The 20,687-nt window shown below is 37.8% G+C and overlaps 1 protein-coding gene across 1 annotated transcript in view; it reads left to right on the plus strand.

The window, feature by feature from the left end:
• The window catches only part of Fhit (fragile histidine triad), a 1,339,970-nt gene that overhangs the window by 23,911 nt on the left and 1,295,372 nt on the right, over positions 1–20,687 (plus strand). The window contains exon 2 of the mRNA XM_013010313.1: positions 16,256–16,304. The gene's annotated coding sequence lies outside the window, so the exon portion shown is untranslated. The remainder of the gene's footprint in view (positions 1–16,255; positions 16,305–20,687) is intronic.

The following is a 20,687-nucleotide window of genomic DNA, read 5'->3' on the forward strand; positions in this document are numbered from 1 at the left end:
CCTGAACTCTGGGCCTGGGCGCTGTCCCTCAGCTCTTCAGCTCAAGGCTAGCGCTCTACCACTTGAGCCACGGCACCACTTCCGGCTTTTTTCTTTTTGCTTATATGGTGCTGAGGAATGGAACCCAGGGCCTCATGCATGCAAAGCAAGCGCTCTACCACTGAGCCACCTTCCCAGCCCTAGATCAACGTACTTTTACTAATGAATATTCTTGTAATTGTGAAAAGATGACTTTATCTATCTATCTATCTATCATTTATTTATTTATTGCCAATCCTAGGGCTTGAATTCAGGGCCTGGGCATTGTCTCTGAACTTTTTGTTCTCAAGGCTAGCACTCTACCACTGAGCCATGGCTCCGCTTCCAGGTTTTTGGTAGTTAATTAGAGATAAGGGTCTCACAGACTTTCCTACCTGGACTGGCTTTGAACTTCAATCCTCAGATCTCAGTCTTCTGTGTAACCACTGATGCCCAGCTATATTTTTTTTGAGACAGAGTCTTGTTAACTTTCCCTAGCCTGGCCTCAATCTCATAATCTTCCTACCTTTGTCTTCCCAATGTCTATCAATAGTAGGTGAGACAGGATAGAAGTGACATATGCCTGCTAACTTTTGAGTCTGCCAGGAAAAGACATTAGAAAATATTGTATGCATTTTGTGTTTTCTTCTTTCATTTTTGTTAGGAACTGGTTCAAAACCTTGTCATAGTTTGCTCCAAGTTGATCCACTGGTTCTTGGATACCATAATCTAGTCTAATTATTTCATTCTGAGGGACAGAAAGTTTAAGTGTGTCACCTAAGTTACTGCATCATAGCATTCTTAAAGTAGATATACTTGAGAGACGATCAGCACATGGTTCCCATTATATAATGGAAGACAACATGGACCAGAGGGAAGAAGAGCCTTTCCAGGGTGGCAGCTAGACTCTGTGTAGGTGCCTCATTTCCTCTCCTGAGTTACCCTTTCTCAGGATCTTGACTTTACGTACTGAAGAAAAATGATTACTGGATGGATCTAGAAAGAAGTGTAGAGGACCGTTAGGTTAGCCTCCCACCTTCAGCATTTCTGGGAAATGACATAGCTGGTCTCTGTTGGTATATGCTTAATGGTGGAGACATTTTTACTGTGTAAATTATTCTTTATGGCACCTGTTGATATATTGTAAGGTCTATGGATGCTTCCTAGTAACTCTGAACTCATGGAAACTAACAATAATTTGTCTTAATTTCTCTTCTCCAGTACAAACAAGCTCTTTCCTGTGTTTGACATTAATCTTGCCTTTGTGAGGTAGGGACTTGTACTGTCTCTAGCTTCCTAATGAGGGCCCTGCCCTCAGAGGGGGAAAGCTACTAGCACTAGGTGACAGCTAATAAGGGGCATGGATATTACATTAGCTTTATAAGTTGTTGTAGCTAATTAACACAAACTTGATGGCTTAAAACAACAGAAATTGTCTTGAAGTTTTGGGGGTTAGAAGTTCAAAATTATGCTTCTGCAGGGTTGATGTCCCTCAGTAGGCTTTGAGGAATAATCTTTCCTTATCTTTCCCAGCTGCTGGTAGCATTGTAGCTGCCTTACTTTTCACCTTACTTGGCTTTCTCTTCCATCCATCTCCAAGTGCAGCTACCTCTTCCTCCTAAGGACACTGGGATTACTGAGGATGACCTCATTTTAAGACTAAATTTATATGTCCAAACACTCTTTGTTCCTAGGCAGGCTTCAGGGATTTAATGCTGCCATGTTTTTGGAGGGGCCACTGTTTACCCTGTTGTAGACTGTGACTTCAGATTCTAGAATCTGCCATTGCTTCCATACTATATCCTGTGAATTGCCACAGGGAAAGTCCACTTCTTTTCCACATGATAAGTAAAGACTGATTTCTCGCTCTGTGTTACACCTACACTGTCTTGCGCAGTAAGTTCCCTAGAGGAAGTATTCAATGAATGGTCCATTGAATTTATAACACATTTTTCCTTTCTTATTGTTTTTCTTCAGGCAGAATATTCCCAGCTTCTTTATGCCATGTTCAGACCCCCTCCCACCTTTCTACCCTGAGCTTCTATTGCTCTCCTGTAGGTCTTTTCTAATTAATCCAGTATTCCTCCTAAAATATGCTTTCCACATTGCTCTCTAGATAAGATCTAAATAACAGAATAAGTAAAAGCTGAATTTTACCTTTTCCTTCTTAGGGAGAAAAAAAAACCAAAGAAACAAATTGGTATGACAGATCAATAGGAGAAATACAACTTTATTTAATACGTTTTTGGGACATGAGGAGATAAATACTCAAAAATGAAGTATAGTGGAATACTTCCTTATATGTTGAAGAACAGCAAATGGTAGAAATGGGACAATGCAGAAGGGCCTGGGTTGAGGGAAGTTAATTGGAAAAATAACTAGGAAGGAAAGAGTATAAATGTAACAAGATCTGTTGAGAATTCACTCCATCTCAACTTCAAGTCCTGCTATTATTTTCCTTCTTATAGATTCTTTCTTACTACTTTCCTTTCATATCAGAGTTTTAGCTCTTGATTGCAGGAAGAAAATTTACCCTCCTCTTATACCTACTGGTCTTTTTTTTTGGTAAAGTGCCTTTCTTTATGCTAATATGGCATATTTTGCTACCCTCCATAAGTAGAATTGTACTGTTAATTCTCAATGGTTTGTAATATATATTTCTTTATAGCAGTTATAAATGTGTTCATTTTAGAGAAGGTACTGAAGACATTACTGGTAGTTAAGAGTTATGGACATTAAAACAACAACAACAATAATAACAAACTTTCCCCACATTAGTAGCCCTACTCAGTCATTCAGGCCAAATTCAACCCTTCGTTATGCTAATGCAATTTTTATTGATTTTGGATTCTGGGTATGGATTTTTGAGTTTGGAAAGAAAATAATCCAAATGACATGCTGGGATTTAGTAGAAAGGGCAAGCATACCCATGAATATATCTGGTTTTTCAACTCCATTCCAATTTGTTGATCCTGTAGAAAAAAATTGTGTGCTATGAAAAGGATGATTGGTGATCCAAAACAATTTTCTGCAAGAATGAGTTAGGATTTTCATGATCAGATATTAGAGAAGACAACCTTTCCTTTTTTATTTCCACTCGTTGTGGTGTTTCACTCTATTTTCAAATATATATATATATATATATTCATAGGGCATAATGTGATGTTTCAATACATGTATGCATTGTATAATATTCAAATCAGGGGAAGCATATCTATCTCAGTCTTTTTTTTCCTGTAAATTACATTTACTAACTGCTTGTGTTAATTTTCATGTTCACTTTCCTGAACAAATTTATACTCTTGGTATTGTATGTGCTGCAAGTTTCAGTGCTGTCAAAACATATTTTAAAAAATAACCCATGGGTTTTAATCAGTACAGTCAAGATAAATTAGATTTTAAAAAAAGTATATAAGATCAACCTTAGTATGCAGATAAGCACAATTTTTTGATTATGATTAACTTCTGCTCCTTTGGCAGGATAGGGCACAGTTGTACTGATGTTTAAATTTAAGAAAATACTTAATTTTTTAATCTAGGGTTGAAATAAAGGAAAGAATAATTAATCCCATTGGTGGCCTCCGTGGATTCCATTGTGTTTTCTACTCCATTGTGTTTTCTACCTAGCCTTGCTGCCTTTAACCTAGTGATTGCTTAAAAAGTCCTCTGTGTGACATTTTTCTTCATATCTTTCTAGTCTCCTCTACACTTAAAACCTTGGCTTAAATGTTCCTTCTATAGGAAAACTGCTATGACTCATAAGACTTGGTTATAAGACTTGCTTAGTTTTTAATACTGTAAACTCCCTTAGTATCTTTTCCTTTGCTCTTTGAATCTTTTCTAACATTAATCTCAGTTGCACTTTAATCTCAGTTGCCTATCCCCCTTGACTGTGAACTCTATGAAGGCAGGGACTGTCTCTGCTTTTAACATTCTGCTATTGGTATCTAGTTCAGTATCTGGCCCATACTGGGTACTAAATAAACATTTCATGATTCATTGGCTGAAAGCCAAAAAAGTCACTTAAGAGTGTGTTGAAATAGTCATTTTAGCAATGTTTAGCACTAAGATAACAGTAGTGAACTCTCCCTTTTATTCCTTTCTCTTCCTCTTCCCTTTTCCCCTCCCCCCCCCCCGTGTGTGTGTGTGTGTGTGTGTGTGTGTGTGTGTGTGTGTGTGTGTGTGTGGTGTATTTTGATTACCACTGCATCAACTCATTGAAGTAGAAAGAATAGTTGACATTCTGTTTTAAAGTGACCAAGTATTTGACCCACTTCTTCTCTAGTAATGTCATCACGGTTGTATCTCATTGCTGTGGATTCTTGGAGGCTGACAGGCGGAACAAGTTGCTTTAACACACAGTCCTCATCTGTCATACAGAACAGCTTGCAGATTCGTATTATGTGAATGAAATATGAAGAGAGGGATATTTTTCTTCGTTGGCTATCAGGGTAATTGAAAGTAACTATGTCGGGGCATAAGGGGAAAATGCAGGAAAATAGACTGCCTATGTGAAGGGCAACTCATCAGCACTCAACTGCAGGTGTTCCGCTTCATCTCTGTGAGTGCAAAGGATCAGGGATGTGTTTCCTGTTATTGAAAGACCTGAGATTTTGCACCAGCACATCCTTTCAGTAAGGAGAATACCTTGGTTCACACTGCTACCCTCCAGCTGCCTGATAAGCTGGCACCACCATCATCTATGGAGGGGGGCTCTCGGTGGGACGCTCGGCATGAACCCTGAGAATTCTTTAGCTGTAGAAGAAAACTATTTTAGTATTCTGGATCAATAAACTGTAGTAGAAAATTGGAAATGCGCTATGAAAAATCATTAAGCAGAGAAATTCTGTTTCTGAGTTTCGGATCAGAGGAAATAAATAACACTTGACTGCTCTTATAGTTTATATTTTACAGGCTTGGCCCTGGTGAAATGGAATATCAGATAATACTGTATCAATGACACTTTGCCTTCTAAATGATTTGGGTCCATAGATAGCAATTGTGCTTTACAGGGTTATTTTAGTTAATAGGAAGCTTTTTGTTTAACACCGGTGAAAAGTTCTAACGTGGTGACAGAAAGCAAGGTACAATTCAGCAGTCATTCAAGTCATGACTTTGTTATGTTTTGAGATAGCTTTAAAATCACTTAGTTGAATATAACTCTAAAGTACTGTAACTGCCAGGTTGCTTTATCTAATTTATGAACCAGAGGCAAAGGAATCAACAATAAACCTCCATTTGCCATTATTAGATTAGCTATTACTGAAACCACAGAAAGTATATAACCCTTTACTTTGTGTTCACTTGAATTTGGTTATTAAGCTTTGATGGAACTTTCATTTAACCAAATGCTTTTGTTTACAATGATATGCATGTTAAATCTTTTGTGTTCAGAATTTGATATGACCATTTTAGTATATGACACCCCACAAAGACATGTTAAAGTTACAGATTCTATTCATTTGTGTTCTCTCAGACATTTTCCATTCAATTGGTTAGGGTCTTATTTTGCTTCCTGACATTTTTAGATTTGTAAGGCCTCTACATTTGTAAGACTATAACCAGGCATTAACAAATATGAAACTACTCATAGCAGCTCCATAAAATTGATTTTTCAAAATTAAATAAACATCTGGTGGTCTGGAAATGTTTTATACCTGATATTTAGAAGATATTTTGACTATTGCCAAAAAGAATCAATTTCTTCATGCTGTCTTCCTTCCTGATGCCGTCATATGCCACTGTGTTATGTAGACCACAGCTCTGAAAGGAGACAGATTGAATTTGCACCCATACTTTGCCACTTCTATGCCTGCACTTCTTGGACCTCACCTCTTAGGAAGGTCAGTTAACTATAATTAGTCTTTCCTTAGTATGTAAGAGACTTCAAAATTGTACTTGTCTCATAGGATACATGTAAAGTCCTCAAATGTGATTGTTAGTATCATTAATGCGAGTGTGTGTCTCTCTGTGTGTCTGTTTCTCTGTGTGTTTTCATAGTCTACATGTTGTCAATTTGAGTGAAAAAGTATTCTAATATGGGTTATATAGTAGAAATACTGCCATCTTTTCACTCCTTAAGTTCTGGTATCATAGCCGTATCTACTAGTAACATGGAACATAGTTTCCATTTTGGATCTAGTTAGGCATAGCTTGAAAATGAATTATCATGGCAGTGGCCATCTCAGGTATTGAGATCCATACATCAAAGAAGGATTACTTTTAATTTTGGATTGGCATAAAAGCTAAGGAGAGGAAGATTTTAAGTATGTGAAAGAAACATGTGAACCTTCCAATAGGAAGGCATCCTATTGAAGATTCATAGTTAGTTTGTCACTGTTTCATGCATCTCTGAAGTTTTTCTTTGTCTGCTCTAGAATATATGGTTTGCATTTTCACCCTCATTTCTTTCCTTTATGTTCATTTTTTGGGAGATGATAGAGGAGGGTTTGGATAAGTACACACAATTTTGCCCATTTCCTTGTAGATCCGTAGCCCCTAGAGAATAAATAGGAAGTCAGCCTGGGAAATTGACTCTCTGACATTGGTTTTCATCGAAGTTACATGTTTTCTTATGGAGAGTGGGCTTTTTCTCTACATCAACACAATCTTCTATTAAATTGAATAATAAGTCGCAGAAGAATGAAAACTTTTTTTTTTTACTGTGACAGTTTCAGCAAGAATAAATGTTAAGCCCATGGTTTTAGTATAATGCAAAATAAGATAGCATTTAAACAGTCAGCATCATATTGAAAATGCCCCTCACTTGAGTCAGGGATTGGGGACTTACTGAGATGCACCATCTGGCAAAATATGGAAGGCCATTCTTGTGCCAACTGAAAAAGCTGCATCAGTTCCAACTTCGTGTATTTTGCACATTATTGGATGCCTTGCAAAACGTTTATCACTTTTTAATTAGGAAGGACTAAGGGATTTGAGTACCCTAAAGAAAATGTCAGCAACCCAAAGATAGAAAAATTATCCAATGGATCATAATGGGCAGTAAGTATTTAACTCTGAGTGTGCATAGGGAGCAAGGACAGTTTCATCTTGGGGTTTGTAAGGAAGATGTGGGGGTGGAATGTCCTTGGTCTATCGGGAAGGAACTTAGGGAACAGGTCTTTCTCTTATTCTGACAGTCTCCTAGCTTGTTTCTCCTGCAGCATGGCTAGTCCTTGAAAGCACATGGCAAGAAATCAACTTGGTTCTGCCTCTTGGCCTATCATGTAAACTGTAGCCTGTCATGTTCATTAAAATGAAAATTTGTCGAATGGAATTTGCCCGACTGGCAGAATAGTTTAAATGTCAGATGTTGTTAGGCTTGGATATAAATATTATGTTTCTATTGTTAATTAATTGTAGTGCCTCAGTACCAGTGATCCAAAATCCAATTTAGTCTGCAATAGGCCTGTGGATAAGGGCCAGAGATAATGAATGAAGAAGAAAAAAATGCATTCAGAGTTCCCATTGTATCTCTCTATGTCTTTTTTAGAAAAGCAGCAAGTTTTGGTATGTCACAGTGGTTCAAGAGATACAAAACAGAACAGAATCAAGCCTCATTGTCGTTTGAAATCTCTCAATTGGTAGTGTTGAACCAGTTCCACTGCCAGCCCTATGTCTGTCTCAGCATCTACATTCTGTTGTCTTTTCTTGATTTCTCCCCTTCCCACGTCTGTTGTGCTCACAAATCATTTCAGCCTTGTATCATTGAAGTATGTAGTCCCACATTTCTCCCTATTTCTCTGCAGTGTTCATTTTCCTCTTTTCCTTTTGCTAGCAACCCTTCTTTTCTTTTTCTTTGCATCCTTTGTTTTGGTCCCGAGGCTCAGAAGCCTGTCTGTCAAGTCTGACACTGTTTGTTAAGATCATTTTGCTTCCAAATTGAGCCAGTGGCTGAATATTACTCAGAATAATTTGATAGAACTGTCTGAATTAGAAAGGAGAGCAGAAATTTTGCTGCTGGTGCTCAGACCTCAAAACTGACTATTACTGCATATCCACGAGCCAGCAGGCGTTGTGACCACTATTCTCAACCAATATTTTGTTGAATACTTGCTGTGAACATGGCTAGGAGCCCTGTCACCTATGTGAGTTCCAGAAGCATGTGGGTATGCCAGGCAGAAGAGGACTAATTAAGACTTTGGAAGGCAGGACCAATGTGGTCCAGTGGTCAGGGACCTTCATTTAATTCCTGGCATCCTGGCCCATGCCAACCTCATTCCGCCCCTGCGATTATACCAGCCGAGAAGTAGAGAAGGGAAGATGAACTTCGGTCTGCTCTGAGTTCTCCTGTCCAGCAGTGTCTGTCAGATTAAAAATGAGAGGGAAGGAGGCCAGCAATCTTCCAGATGGAGAGTTCAGAGGAGGGCACAACCAGACTCCCTCTCCACAGTGACGTAGCTGGGCCATTCCAACCCTGGGCCAGGAGCCAGGAGGAGCACAGACTGTTTGCTAACCCTGCATTTGAGCAGGGGCCTGGAAGTCATCTTCAATTTAGGGTGGGTGCAGATTCAACTGGCATACATAGGCTATGTGGTGGAGGCACAGCATTTGCCTCCAGGGTTGGGTCAGTCTGCTGGGAGACTGGGTCCTTCATCCTGGCCTTCTCTTAAAGGTGCTTTTGTCATGTCGTGTATGCTGGGGGTAGAGTTGGCAAGTGCAAAAACCAAATGGAATGCTGGCATTCTCAGCTTGTCTGTTTTCTTCCTGTAGAATGAGGCAGCCATGCAGGAAAGGTGACCTTAGATAGGCTGGATGCAGTGGTAACAGCAGTGGCCATGTGTCCTTGGACTGACTCAGATGTGGACAGCAGTTCCAGGCAGCAGGGGCTTGGTGAGGCCACGGCACACTGATGGCCAGCTCCCTGCCTCTTAGCCCACCTTTCTAAGTGGTTTCAGCATGCCCTGAAAAACTATCCCATGTGGATGTGTCTGGAAGAGGAGTTTGCTCAAGTGAGAGTAAGTTTTTAGACTAAGGCATCTGGAAATGAAAGGAACGGAACAAATGAGATGAGATACAGAGTTACTGATTTGACCTTAAAATGAATTATTTTAACACAGCGTCTGCTGTGTTTATGTTTTAATCTCAAAGTTTATGTTCATGTTAATTTATGTTTATCTCAAAGTTGAGCCCCTCTCCCTCCCTCCCCCGCTCTCAAATTCAGGCTAGTAGTTTGAGTAGAACCTGTGCTATTGGGAACAGAAATGTTTGACTTAAAATGTCATCCCATTCTGAGAAAACATACTGGGGCCATGTTAGGGCATCCCTGTGCAAATGTCACATTGTCACAATGTCTCCTCCTGGGATTACGTTAGTACTTTCTAGTCCTATTTGGTGGTCAGATGATGCACTGACCCCCACATTGTTAGGGCACCAAACTACCTCAGGTCATGCTCCCCGAGATTTCATGGAATTTGATTTGTCTGTAACTCTATGAATTTTGAGATGCTAATTATTGGCTGATTGGTATTCTGTTCCTCAGATGTCACCTAATGATTTCCCAGATCTTGTGCTACTTGGCAGATTTACTTTTCCAATACTTGGCAAATATGACAGTATTGAACAGGTGTGGCAGGGGTGTGTTTTATGTGTGTGTTGTCTGTGTCTGTGTGTGTGGCCACAGTAGGGCAGGCTTCAATAGAGATATCTTTTTTGTTTTCTGAAAGCGTGAAGTACAAAATAAGAGAAGAGAGAGAGATACTTACAACTAAGCTTTAGAATTTCTAATCATGTTCATCAATAATAGTAATAAAACTTGTTTCTTTATTATGCAAATTTTATTCATTATCTGTTGCATGCTGGATGCTGTCCTAGAGTACATAGTCTCAGGCAGTAGTTTGAATTGTTGAGCTTGCTCTATAATGGAAAGTCTTTCATCCACTTGTTTTTGATAATATTGATTAGGTTTCCAGATGAACCACAAAGCTAAAAATTATTCTGGTCATTCCTTTTGAATTATAAGTATATTTGAGTTTCACCAATTTTACAGCTACTTTGTAACAAATAGGTACATACACACTAGAATATGACTTGGAAAATATATGAGAAGTGTCAGATATTTGGGGTCTTTGCTACTGTTTCCTCATGAGGGTCTAATTCAGTATGCAGATTCTCAAATACTTCCATGTGTTTTAAATACTAATTTATAGGTAGTTTAACTAGTGTTATGTTTTCCAACTGCCTGTTTTTCACCGATATGTAGGAAAAGGTTTTAGAAGGTTTAAGACTCTTCTCTTAGTTGAAAATTGGCTATCATTTGAAAGAACGTTGCAATAATTTGTCTGCAGTAACAGCTCACTGAATGTAGCATAAAAATGAAAATTAGGTCTGAAATTATTCAGTGTCTTCACTGTTGTACCTGAATGCAATCCTCTTTCCTAGGTCTGTAGATAATTGTTACAGACTTAAAGGTCAATACCCAATCCCTCAACACAGCAGTTAAGTCAGATGAGGGCTACAAAATGCAACAATAGAGGCAAGTCTCTGGATTCCAGTCAAGCTTGTCTAAAGTAATGTGTTTTTGAGAAATAGGATTCAATTGGAGGAAAATGAATCACCAAAGCAAGTCGTTCTATGTGAGAGATGTTTCTTTAAATTCAAGCCAGTTTTTAAGGGAGCTGAAGGCTGAACCATGGATAATGGCTCGTAAAGCTGTGAAGATCCACCAAGATAAGTCAGGATATTATTTGTTTTGTTCTGTTCTGCATCCATGTTTATTTCTTTTAGGGGAGCTGAAGCTATAACCTCTTTGGATACATTCAAATCTAATTTATTTTGTAGAAGGTTATATGAAGGAGGTAGGCATTGGCTGTTTAAAATAGAAGGTGAGTGAGTTAGGCATGGAGAAAAGGGCAGGAAGTATAACATTGCAGCTGTAGGTGAAATATTTTCATGAACGGTACAAGTGTAGGGCCTTGGATATGGGGGCCAAGGAACACATAAAAAAAAGAAAAAGTTTCTTTGATGAACTATTCCTGACTTTGTTTCAAATGTCATCCTTACTTATGTCTCCTTTGTATGGTTCACACCCCCATCCACATTCATATGCCCCTAGTCATGTTCAAGTACCGAGACTATAGAATGTGCTTGTATTTATTTATTCAACAACTTTTGTTTTATTTTGTTGAGGCAGGGTCTCACTCTACAGCTCAGGATAGTCTCAGACTTGCTCAGGATAGCCTCAAACCTGTGATCTTACTATTTTAGCCTTTGTAGTGCTGGGATTACAAGGGCATACCTCCATGCCCAGTTCAACAACTATTGCGTGATTGTGGATAGTAGGGTAGAATCTGGAGCTTGCAGTGTAGGAATAAGGTAGATTGATTTGAACAATAAATACTACAGGTTTTAAAAAGTTTAGATTATAATTAAGGTAAGAAAACATAAACCCAAGAGAAAATAATGCAGTACATATGCGAGTTTATTACAAGGCATTGTAGAATTAAGGTGAGACAAGTTTAAGATCAGTCCTTTACCTGTCCTTTTCAACCTCCTCAGGAATATTTTACTACTGGTTATCTTTCTCCCTATTTGTATATTGAACCTTGCTACCCAAATGGATCTTCTTATCATCCAGACATAGGTAGATATTTCTGTTTTTTTTTTTTTTTAAACATGAATAAACCCTCTGGATTTTGGTCCCCTGTCTGCTAGTTGCCACTTGCTTTCCTCCCCTCACAACCAAACTTATCTCTGATTACTATTCTTACTCATTGTCTTCATTTAATGATTTCTACTTCTTTTTTAACCATCTCACAATTGTATCCTGTCTCATCAATTCTCTTTGTATGCCTTGATGGCCTTCTATTGGAAATATTCAGTCTTTAATCATGTAACCTTTCTGTGACCTATAAGGTTTTAGTTAATTTCTCTGGCTACTTTCCACTTAGGATAACTTTCAAATAACCTCTCTCAGCTATAGACCTATAAACCTTACCTGGACATTTTCTTATAGTCATTTCTCTGGCACTTCAAATATTCACAAGCAAACAAGTGATCATTTTTTTTTTGTCTCCAGATGTGGGTTGTCATACAGTGGGTTCTTTTCTATGTCAGAAAGGGAAGTTGTCATATAAACTTAATTTTCAAACATTATGGACTCCCCTCCCTCCCTCCCTCCCTCCCTCCCTCCCTCCCTCCCTCCCTCCATTCCTTCCTTTCTTCCTTCTTTCCTTCCTTCCTGCTTGCTTTTTGGTTGGTCATGGGGCCTGAACTCTGGGCCTGGGTGCTATCCCTCAGCTCTTCAGCTCACAGCAAGTACTCTACCACTTGAGCAACAGCACTACTTCCGGCTTTTTCTGCTTATGTGTTGCTGAGGAATTGAACCCAGGGCCTCATGCATGCAAGGCAAGCGCTCTACCCTGAGCCACCTTCCCAGCCCCAATTTTCAAACTTTTTAAGATCTCATTTTATAATTGATTTTCAACTTGAGTGTAATATAGTAAGAAAACTGTTAGTTTGGCTAAAGGTTTGTCAGTCTTATCTTTTCAAGGAATCAACTTTTTGTTTAATTTATTCTTTGTATTGCTCTTTTTAGGACAATAATTTAATTTTTGCCCTGATTGTTCTTCTTTCTCTTCATATGCTTGTTTTAAGTCTGTCTTGTTCTTGTTTTCCTAAGAGGTTGAGATGCATCTTTAGGTAATTTATTTGTCATTACTCTTCTCTCTCTCTCTCTCTCTCTCTCTCTATATATATATATATATTATTGTGAAAATACTGTACAGAGGGGTTAGTTACATGAACAAGGTAATGAGTACATTTCTTATCAAGCATTGTTGCCTCCTCCTTTGTTTCTCCTTACCATCTCTGCCCTCACATCACCCCACCCCCCACCCCACCAAAATTGTAAAGTTCGTTTTTCGACATAATGTCTTGTACATCTCATTGTTGCAATGGGTCCACCCGTAACCCTATTTAAACAATTTGTTTTTTCCCTTCCCCTCTCCAAATTACACCAACATCAAATACAGTGAAAACAGGGGTTATACCTTGGGGGAGGGACATACAAAGCAACAAAGAAATCATCTTATAAATATGTTAGAAACAATAGCAAGAAAGAAAAACCATTTGAGTCCTTATCTTGGGGTTCATTGTTGGTTGTAGGGCTTGAACTCAGGGCCTGGGCTCTGTTAGAGCTTGACCACTTTGAGCCACAGCTCTGCTTACAGTTTTTAGGTGGTAATTGGTAATTATGTACTTTCCTGCCCTAGCTGGCTTTGAATTGGGATCATTTCAGCCTCCTGAGTAGCTAGGATTATAGGTGTGAACTACCAGTGCCCTGTTCTGATTTTTAATATAGACATTCATGGCTATAAACTTTCATCTTAGCACTGTCTTAGTGCTCATTTAATACTCCCAAAGTTTTTGATAAGTTGTGGTTTCATTTCCTTTGTTCTATATTTTGTTTTGTTTTGGTTGTGGGGCTTAAACTTGGCCTGAGCGCTGTCCCTGAGCTCTTTTGCTCAAGTCTAGTGCTCTATCACTTTAAGCCACAGTTCCACTTTCAGGTTTTGAGTGGGTAATTAGAGATATGAGTCTCATGGGGACTTTTCTGCCAGGGTTGGCTTGGAACCATGATCTTCCTGAGTTACTAGGAATACATGCATGAGCCACTGGCGTCTGGCTCAATGTTTTTTGTTTTTGTTTTCTAAAAAAATTTCCTCTTATATTTCTTCAATCACTCACAGATCATGCAAAAGTGAATTGTTCAGTGTCCGTGTTACATTATTTTCTGTTTTTTTTTGTCATTGATTTCTCATTATTTTATTGTGGCATTTCCTTTTTTTTTTTTTACATTCATTAAGGTGTACTTTATATCCTAAAATATGATCTATTTTGGGGAAAGTTCCATGGATTGCTCAAAAAATGTGTATTCTAAGGTTTTCCGATGACTTATTCTATAGATGATTATTCTACTTAATCTATATTAAAAGTTAATTCTTATGTTTCCTTATTGTTTTTTAATTTGGTTGACCTAGCTATTAGTCAAAGTAGGGTGCTTAAATTCAGTCATTATTTGTGTGTTGGGATCTAGGTTTTTGTTGTTGCTGTTTTTTATCTAATGATGTTTCCTTTATGAATTGTACAATATTCATGTGCATATGTTTACAAGTTAAATTCTCTTGATAGGTTGTTTCCTTTATTAATGGAAATCACTTTCTTTGTCTCTTCTCATTTTGATTTGAAGTCTGCTTTGTCAGTTATGAGTATGGTTGTTCCTGATTGCTTTTAGGCTGCTTTTGCTTAGAAAAATATTTTTCTTATCCTTTCACTTTAAGCTTGGATTTGTTAGTGAGGTGCATTTTTTGTTAGCAACAAATAGTGGGAATTGATTTTTAATCCTATCCTCCAGTCTGTCTTTTGATTGGAGAATTGAATCCATTAACACTCAGAGTTACTATTGAGAGATATGTTGTATACTCTGCCATTTTGCTCTTTTTCTGGTATTTTATTTTCCTACTCTTCAATTGCTTATCTTTTGATGAGATTTTTTTTCTCATATTTCCATCATTCCACCACCATTTCTTCTGTGTATAGGGTTCCTTCTGCAGTGTTGTTTTAATGGCCATAGATTGCTTTTAATGTTTTTGTTCATCATGAAAGGCTTTTTATTTCTCCTATGAGAAATTTATTTCTTCTTTTAATTTCTCCTATGAAAACAGAATAATGAAACCTGTTGAAATTGTTCTAGGAAGCAGGGAGGGGAATAAGGGGACCACAGAAGAGATGGATTTGATTAGGATACATTGTATGCATGTACACAATAAAATACTTTTGTACAACGAATATATGCTAACAAAAATGGGAGGGGAAGAAGATAAAAAAACAAAATTTTGATATCTGACATTTTCTTTTGTTCACACCACCCTTATTGTCTAATATATAGCCTGTTTTTGCTTGTGTTGCACTCTACTTGTAAAGAATGCCTGCGTCATATACATGTGTGTATATAAAATGGTATAACAAAGGTATTTTAGATTTACAAAAACAATTCTGTTTTTACAAGGTAGTTGCATACAACACATTTTCCCTGTCCCATATGTTCTTACAGGTTATGCAAGTCTTTGTTTCCTTCCTTTGAGTCAGGTTATAAGTGTGATTGTCCTGTCTACTAAGTACAGGTAAAAAAATGGTGTTCAGTGACTTTTGAGCCTTGAGTCTGGCCTGGTTCCCTCTGTCCTGGAATTTGTGTCTTTGGTATCCAGTCACCATGTTTGTGGAGCCTTAAGCTACAGGGAGCGGCCATGTATAAACATTCCAGCTGACAGTTCCAGCTATGGTGTCAGCTAACTCTCAGCAACAACTGGCAGATATGTGGGAGATGAGCTTTTGGATAATTCCAGCTGTTGACTTTCAAGTCTGCCAGTTAAGACCTTAGGCATTGTAGTGTTCAGGAAAACTGTCCTTCTGGTTATTTTTGATATAATGTCTTATTTTCCCCCTGGGCTGGACTAAACTGATTCTCCTATTTATATTTTTCTGATGTAGTTAGGATGTTAGTCATATTGCACTATATCCAGTGACTGATCTATCTTGTACACTGCACTTTTTGTCTGCGCTGGTCTTAAACCTTGATTCTCTTAATCAGGCTTCCCAAGTAGCTTCCATTACAAGCATTACAATAATTCTGGTCATTACAAGTATGAGCCACTGATACCTGACTCTGCCTTTAATCGTGGTATCTCTATTGTAATGACCGTATCTCATTTCATTCACCTTTTTTTTTTTTTGTCACTTGTGGGGCCTGAACTCTGGGCCTCGGTGCTGTCCCACAGTTCTTCAGCTCAAGGCTAGAGCTCTACCACTTGAGCTACAATGCCACTTCTGGCTTTTTCTGCTTATGTGGTGCTGAGGAATTGAACCCAGGGGCCTCATGCATTCAAGGCAAGCACTCTACCACTGAGCCACCTTCCTAGCCCCTTATTTCACCTTTTAAAGGCCCCACCTATAAACAACAGAGTTAGATTAAGTTTCCACAAACTTTTGATACCTCACAGTAGAAATTAACTTTCTGCACATGATCCTTTGGAGGACGCTCAAATCATATTTAAACAATAGCAGACTGTCTCTTATTGGCTGCTTGGGCAGGAAATATGACACACAAGTTTTATCAATGGTTTATTTGGCTAACACCACATACCATCGTATATGGAAATTCTGTTTAGAAATCTGGAAAGAAAAACATTTGATATTTTACTCTCAGACAACTCAGTCTTTCATTTTTCTCTCTCTGTAGCTTTGGAGCTTAGCAGAGAAGGGAAATCCATTGAGAACAGTCTGTAAAGGTAAGTGTATTTATTACACGGCCTTGATAAACATTGCCTTTACAACATTGATTTTTCTTTTATTCAGAGATTTAAACACTTGGATTAAAGATATAGCTGACAGGACAGGTTCCTTAACCACCTGCTGTCCTCTCTCATAGGCAAAAGTGCTGAGCAATAGTTAGCAGAAAGCAGGAGGAAATAAAATGATGTGCTGAGGGTAGCCAAATGCAATTGTATGCTTGCTGACTTTTGCTTTCTTCTCAGCAGTTAAGTCATTCCAATGGAGCTAAGTTTACTAAGATTAATGCTAGATGGAAAAAGAATGCACTTGTACCACTTCTGGTCAATAGTTAAATAAAACCAGCTGGCCAAATAAAGCATTGAAAATAAAATGCAGGGTGGCGTTTCAATTCGGTTGGATGAAATTTATCGTGAAAGTCAGTTGTGCAGTTGTGTTGAAGGAGCTAGTTTTGTAAAAAGGGAGAAAGCCAGTCAGCTTGGTAAAGCTAATTGCATTCTACCTAGTCACTCTGAATCCTAAGTGATTTACAGGAAATGAACTTCCAAGGTTGGAGCAATTGGAAAAATACCTACTCAGCCTCCTGTGAAACATTACAATCAAGTCCATTTTTACATGGAAAAATGTAATTGTTTCCTCTTTGCTAGGTATATTTATAAGCACACCTCTGTACAGCATTGTTCTTGATTCATTGTTTAATTTCTGTTCTGCATGAAGTATTTTAATTTAGAGAATTCATTCTGGGGAATTATAGGACTGCAGTTTCATCAAGAGTCTTTGGTGGCCAGGGTGAAACTTGCCATAATTCTACATTTGTTTTTATCATCAGTTATGTTTTTGACAAATTTAGTTTCTTTTCTGTCATTTTTATTACAGTAATCATGACTGTGACCACTTTAGTTAATGTTGAAAAGCCATTTTGATTTACCTTATATTTTAAGTTATTCTTAACTTTATGACAAATCTGTTTTGGAGCCTCGGTTTTTAATGTTTATTTTACAAGGAAATTGGAAATTCAACCCATTTTTGAACAGGCCAAACATGATCCATGGTAACTCTATTATGGGGATTTGCTTTGGGATGACCATACTCTGATATCTGAAAGCTGGTTGGCTTGGAATTTTGCTAGAATGATTAGCTATTAATAAAGACAATACTATCATATGAAGCAGGTCATTCTTATTTTTGAATATGGCTTTCATATTTGTAGATCATTGTGCCATTTCTTGGTATAAAATAGTATTTGAAGCTTTTAGATATAAATATTCATGCTGTATTGGAGTTAATAGGTAGATATATTTATGGTACCTGTAGTCCTCTTGAGAGACGTTTTCACAGTAGCACATCTATTTTCTTTGTCTCATTGAAAACTGTTATACAAATGCTCTGAAGTCAGACATGGGGTTCAGTCCTGATTTGGCTTTTGGATCAGGGAAAAATTATGTTATCTTTTTGTATCAGTTTCCTGATGGAGATGATACTCTTAGCTGCCTTTTGTGGTTATTATGGAAGAACAAGTCCTGATCCGTGATAGATCAGCTGTCAGATACTAGTTGCTGCTCTTCTTGTTAATATCATCTTCATAATCATCATCATCACTGTCATCATCACCCTCGTCATCATCATATCATCATTGTCAGCAGAAGCACAGTCTTATTCATTTGTTCATTTTGAGAAATCTTTCTAGGAACAGGATAAGGTTTCCAAAATGAGCATGTTGTTACCACAAAAGAACAAATTCTGCTTTGTCCTTAAAAATCAAATGAAAAGCCAACTTTTAGCTAATATGCTAAATGGGGCTTCTGGAAGTTGAAGTTTTCAAAGCATCTAGGAAAATACCTTTGTTGTAGTTACATAACTCAGGTAAAGAGTACATTTCTTTTTGGACAATGTCACCCCTTCCCTCCCTGTCTCAATTTAATTCTTAAAGATTTGTTTTTCAGAGAGAGAATATGCTCTCCCATTTCCCCCCTCTGTCTTGTGTGTCTGTTTACCCTTTATAACACCTTTCCTTCCTTTGGAGGTACTTTGTGTAGTGAAACTATAATCATGGACCTATACTCAGCCTATGAGTTTGTATTATGACTACAAGCTTGGTTAAGTGCACCATCCTGTTTTAGAATATGAATCTTTAGCTAAGTTGTCTTCCTTTGTCCCTTTTTGGCTGTGATCTGATGATATATGCTATAATAAAACCACAGGTAGTAGCTCCTATTTCTGACCTCTATGTATGTCTGGACTATTGATAGTCTCTGAACCTTGTTTTCCAGCTTGCCCTGGATTCACAGAGCCTCTAATTTCCCTCTAGGATTTTTTTTTAATTAGTGAATTGTTTTCTGTTGCTTATAACTGCATAACCCCGATGGAGTAGCTGTTATGATAAGAAACTAGATTTAGAATAAATGGGGTAAGTTTGAATTTTTTACAATTAAGATACTATTCATTATTTTCTTTAATTATATGCAAAGAGCTGAATGTTTTCTAGTAGATTAATACTGTACATGTAGAGTTTTCAAGTAGGTTCTTAAAAATAAGCAATTGAGCTGGGGGCCCATGGCTCATACTTGTAAATTCTACTTATTCAAAAAGGCTGAGGGCTAAGGATTGTTGTTTGAAGCCAGCTTGGTCAGGAAAGTCTGTGAGATTCTTATCTCCAATTAACTACCAAGAGTCTGAAGTAGAGCTGTGGCTCAAGTGGTAGAGTGCTATCCTTGAGCAAAATAAAAACCAAAACCAAAACCAAAAACAACTCAGGGACAGTGCCCAGGCTCTGAGTTCAAGTCCTAGGACTGGTATACACACTAAAAAGCTGTTTTGCTCTGTGCTCAGTACTTTTGAATTGGGTAACACCTTTGACTACTTTTCTAGCCCTCAAAAGGATGTGTGAGTATGCAGGAGTGTGGCTGGAAAAGAGAAGTGGAGAGGACATTCTTCTCAGTTTCTAGTGTTTTTGTCTCTTAGTAGTGAGGAGATTATGAAGGTACTGTGATTTTTTTCCTTCCCTGAACATTTCAAGACAAAATGGTTAGACTGTGTTCTTTTTCTCTTTTCTTCTGATTTTAATTCATAATTTGAATATTTTTGTTTTCCTACTGAGGCTAAATAAATACACAAAATAAAATACCACTGAAGACTAATTTTTTCATCACTAGCATTGCTTGCAGTTTACTGAGAATAGAGTGGGAATTTTTCTCTTTTCCTCCTGGTGTCTTGTATGTTGAATATTTCTGTGATCTTCACAATGCCTACAACATAGTTGATTAATTCTTTTCCTCACATGAACATTAATTTGTTCTCCAGCTGATAGCGTTACAATAGTATAGGGTGGGAATAACCTTAGCTGGTATTAACTAGGAAGCACACTCTCTAATTTTGGCTCCATCACTTGCTTTGTGACTCTGGGTGAGATTCCTAACTTTCCTTAAGGTCTTATCTATAAAATTATTTCTTTCTATATCTATAACAGTAAGATATCTTTTCCCTTAAATAGTGTAGAGGATTTTTTGAGAATCATATAAACATAAGACATGTAAAAGTCTTTTTCAAATTTTGAAGTCTTATTCACTATCATATATTGTTATTATTCCATTATTTCTCCCTCCTTCAGATCCCAAGTAGATGAAGACCTTGGGAGAATGTTTTATGGGCTGAATAGGAAGGTGAGATAAATTAACCATAACTCTTTATAGTACTTGTGCTAGAAGTCTTCCTTTATACTCTCTTCTCTTTCTCTGCATGGCTGTGTGTCCCAGGAAGGCCCACCACTGCTTTCAAGCATCCCTTAGATGCTTGCTTAGTGGCTTTCCTTGGTATTAACCACTGGAAGACACCACATAGTTGGAATTTTATGTTGTTAGTACTTTCTCCTGGAATACCACGGCTCTTCGGTGGCTGTGTTTCTCTCAGGAAGGCCGCAGTACCTGCCTAGGGTGCTCTTTTACAGTCTAACTGTTTTCTAGTGTCTGATAACTACATATTCCTTTCCAATTCTTGTCCTGAGTATTAACAGTTAATTTTTTGTCAATTCCAGGGGCTCAAACAACCCTTTATTGGGTTTATTTCACCCTTAAAGTTACCTCAGTTATTTGAACTTGAAAGTGTCATCTTCTCCCTGCTGTAATCTTGATTTTACAAAGGACTTATTTTTTCCTTTGTATTTTTTTTTTCTGCCATCCTCAAGTTAATTCAACAGATATCTTTTTAGGATATATAATATATTAAGGACAATGTACATGTTTATTGAACACTTTGAATAATTGAACATTTAAAAATCAAGTAAGTTGGGCTGGGAAGATGGCTCAGTGGTAGAGCGCTTGCCTTGCATGCCTGAGGCCCTGGGTTCAATTCCTCAGCACCACATAAGCAAAAAGAAAAAAGCCAGA

The sequence above is a fragment of the Dipodomys ordii genome, unplaced genomic scaffold (assembly GCF_000151885.1).
Source record: "Dipodomys ordii isolate 6190 unplaced genomic scaffold, Dord_2.0 Scaffold12, whole genome shotgun sequence".
Lineage (NCBI taxonomy): Eukaryota > Metazoa > Chordata > Mammalia > Rodentia > Heteromyidae > Dipodomys > Dipodomys ordii.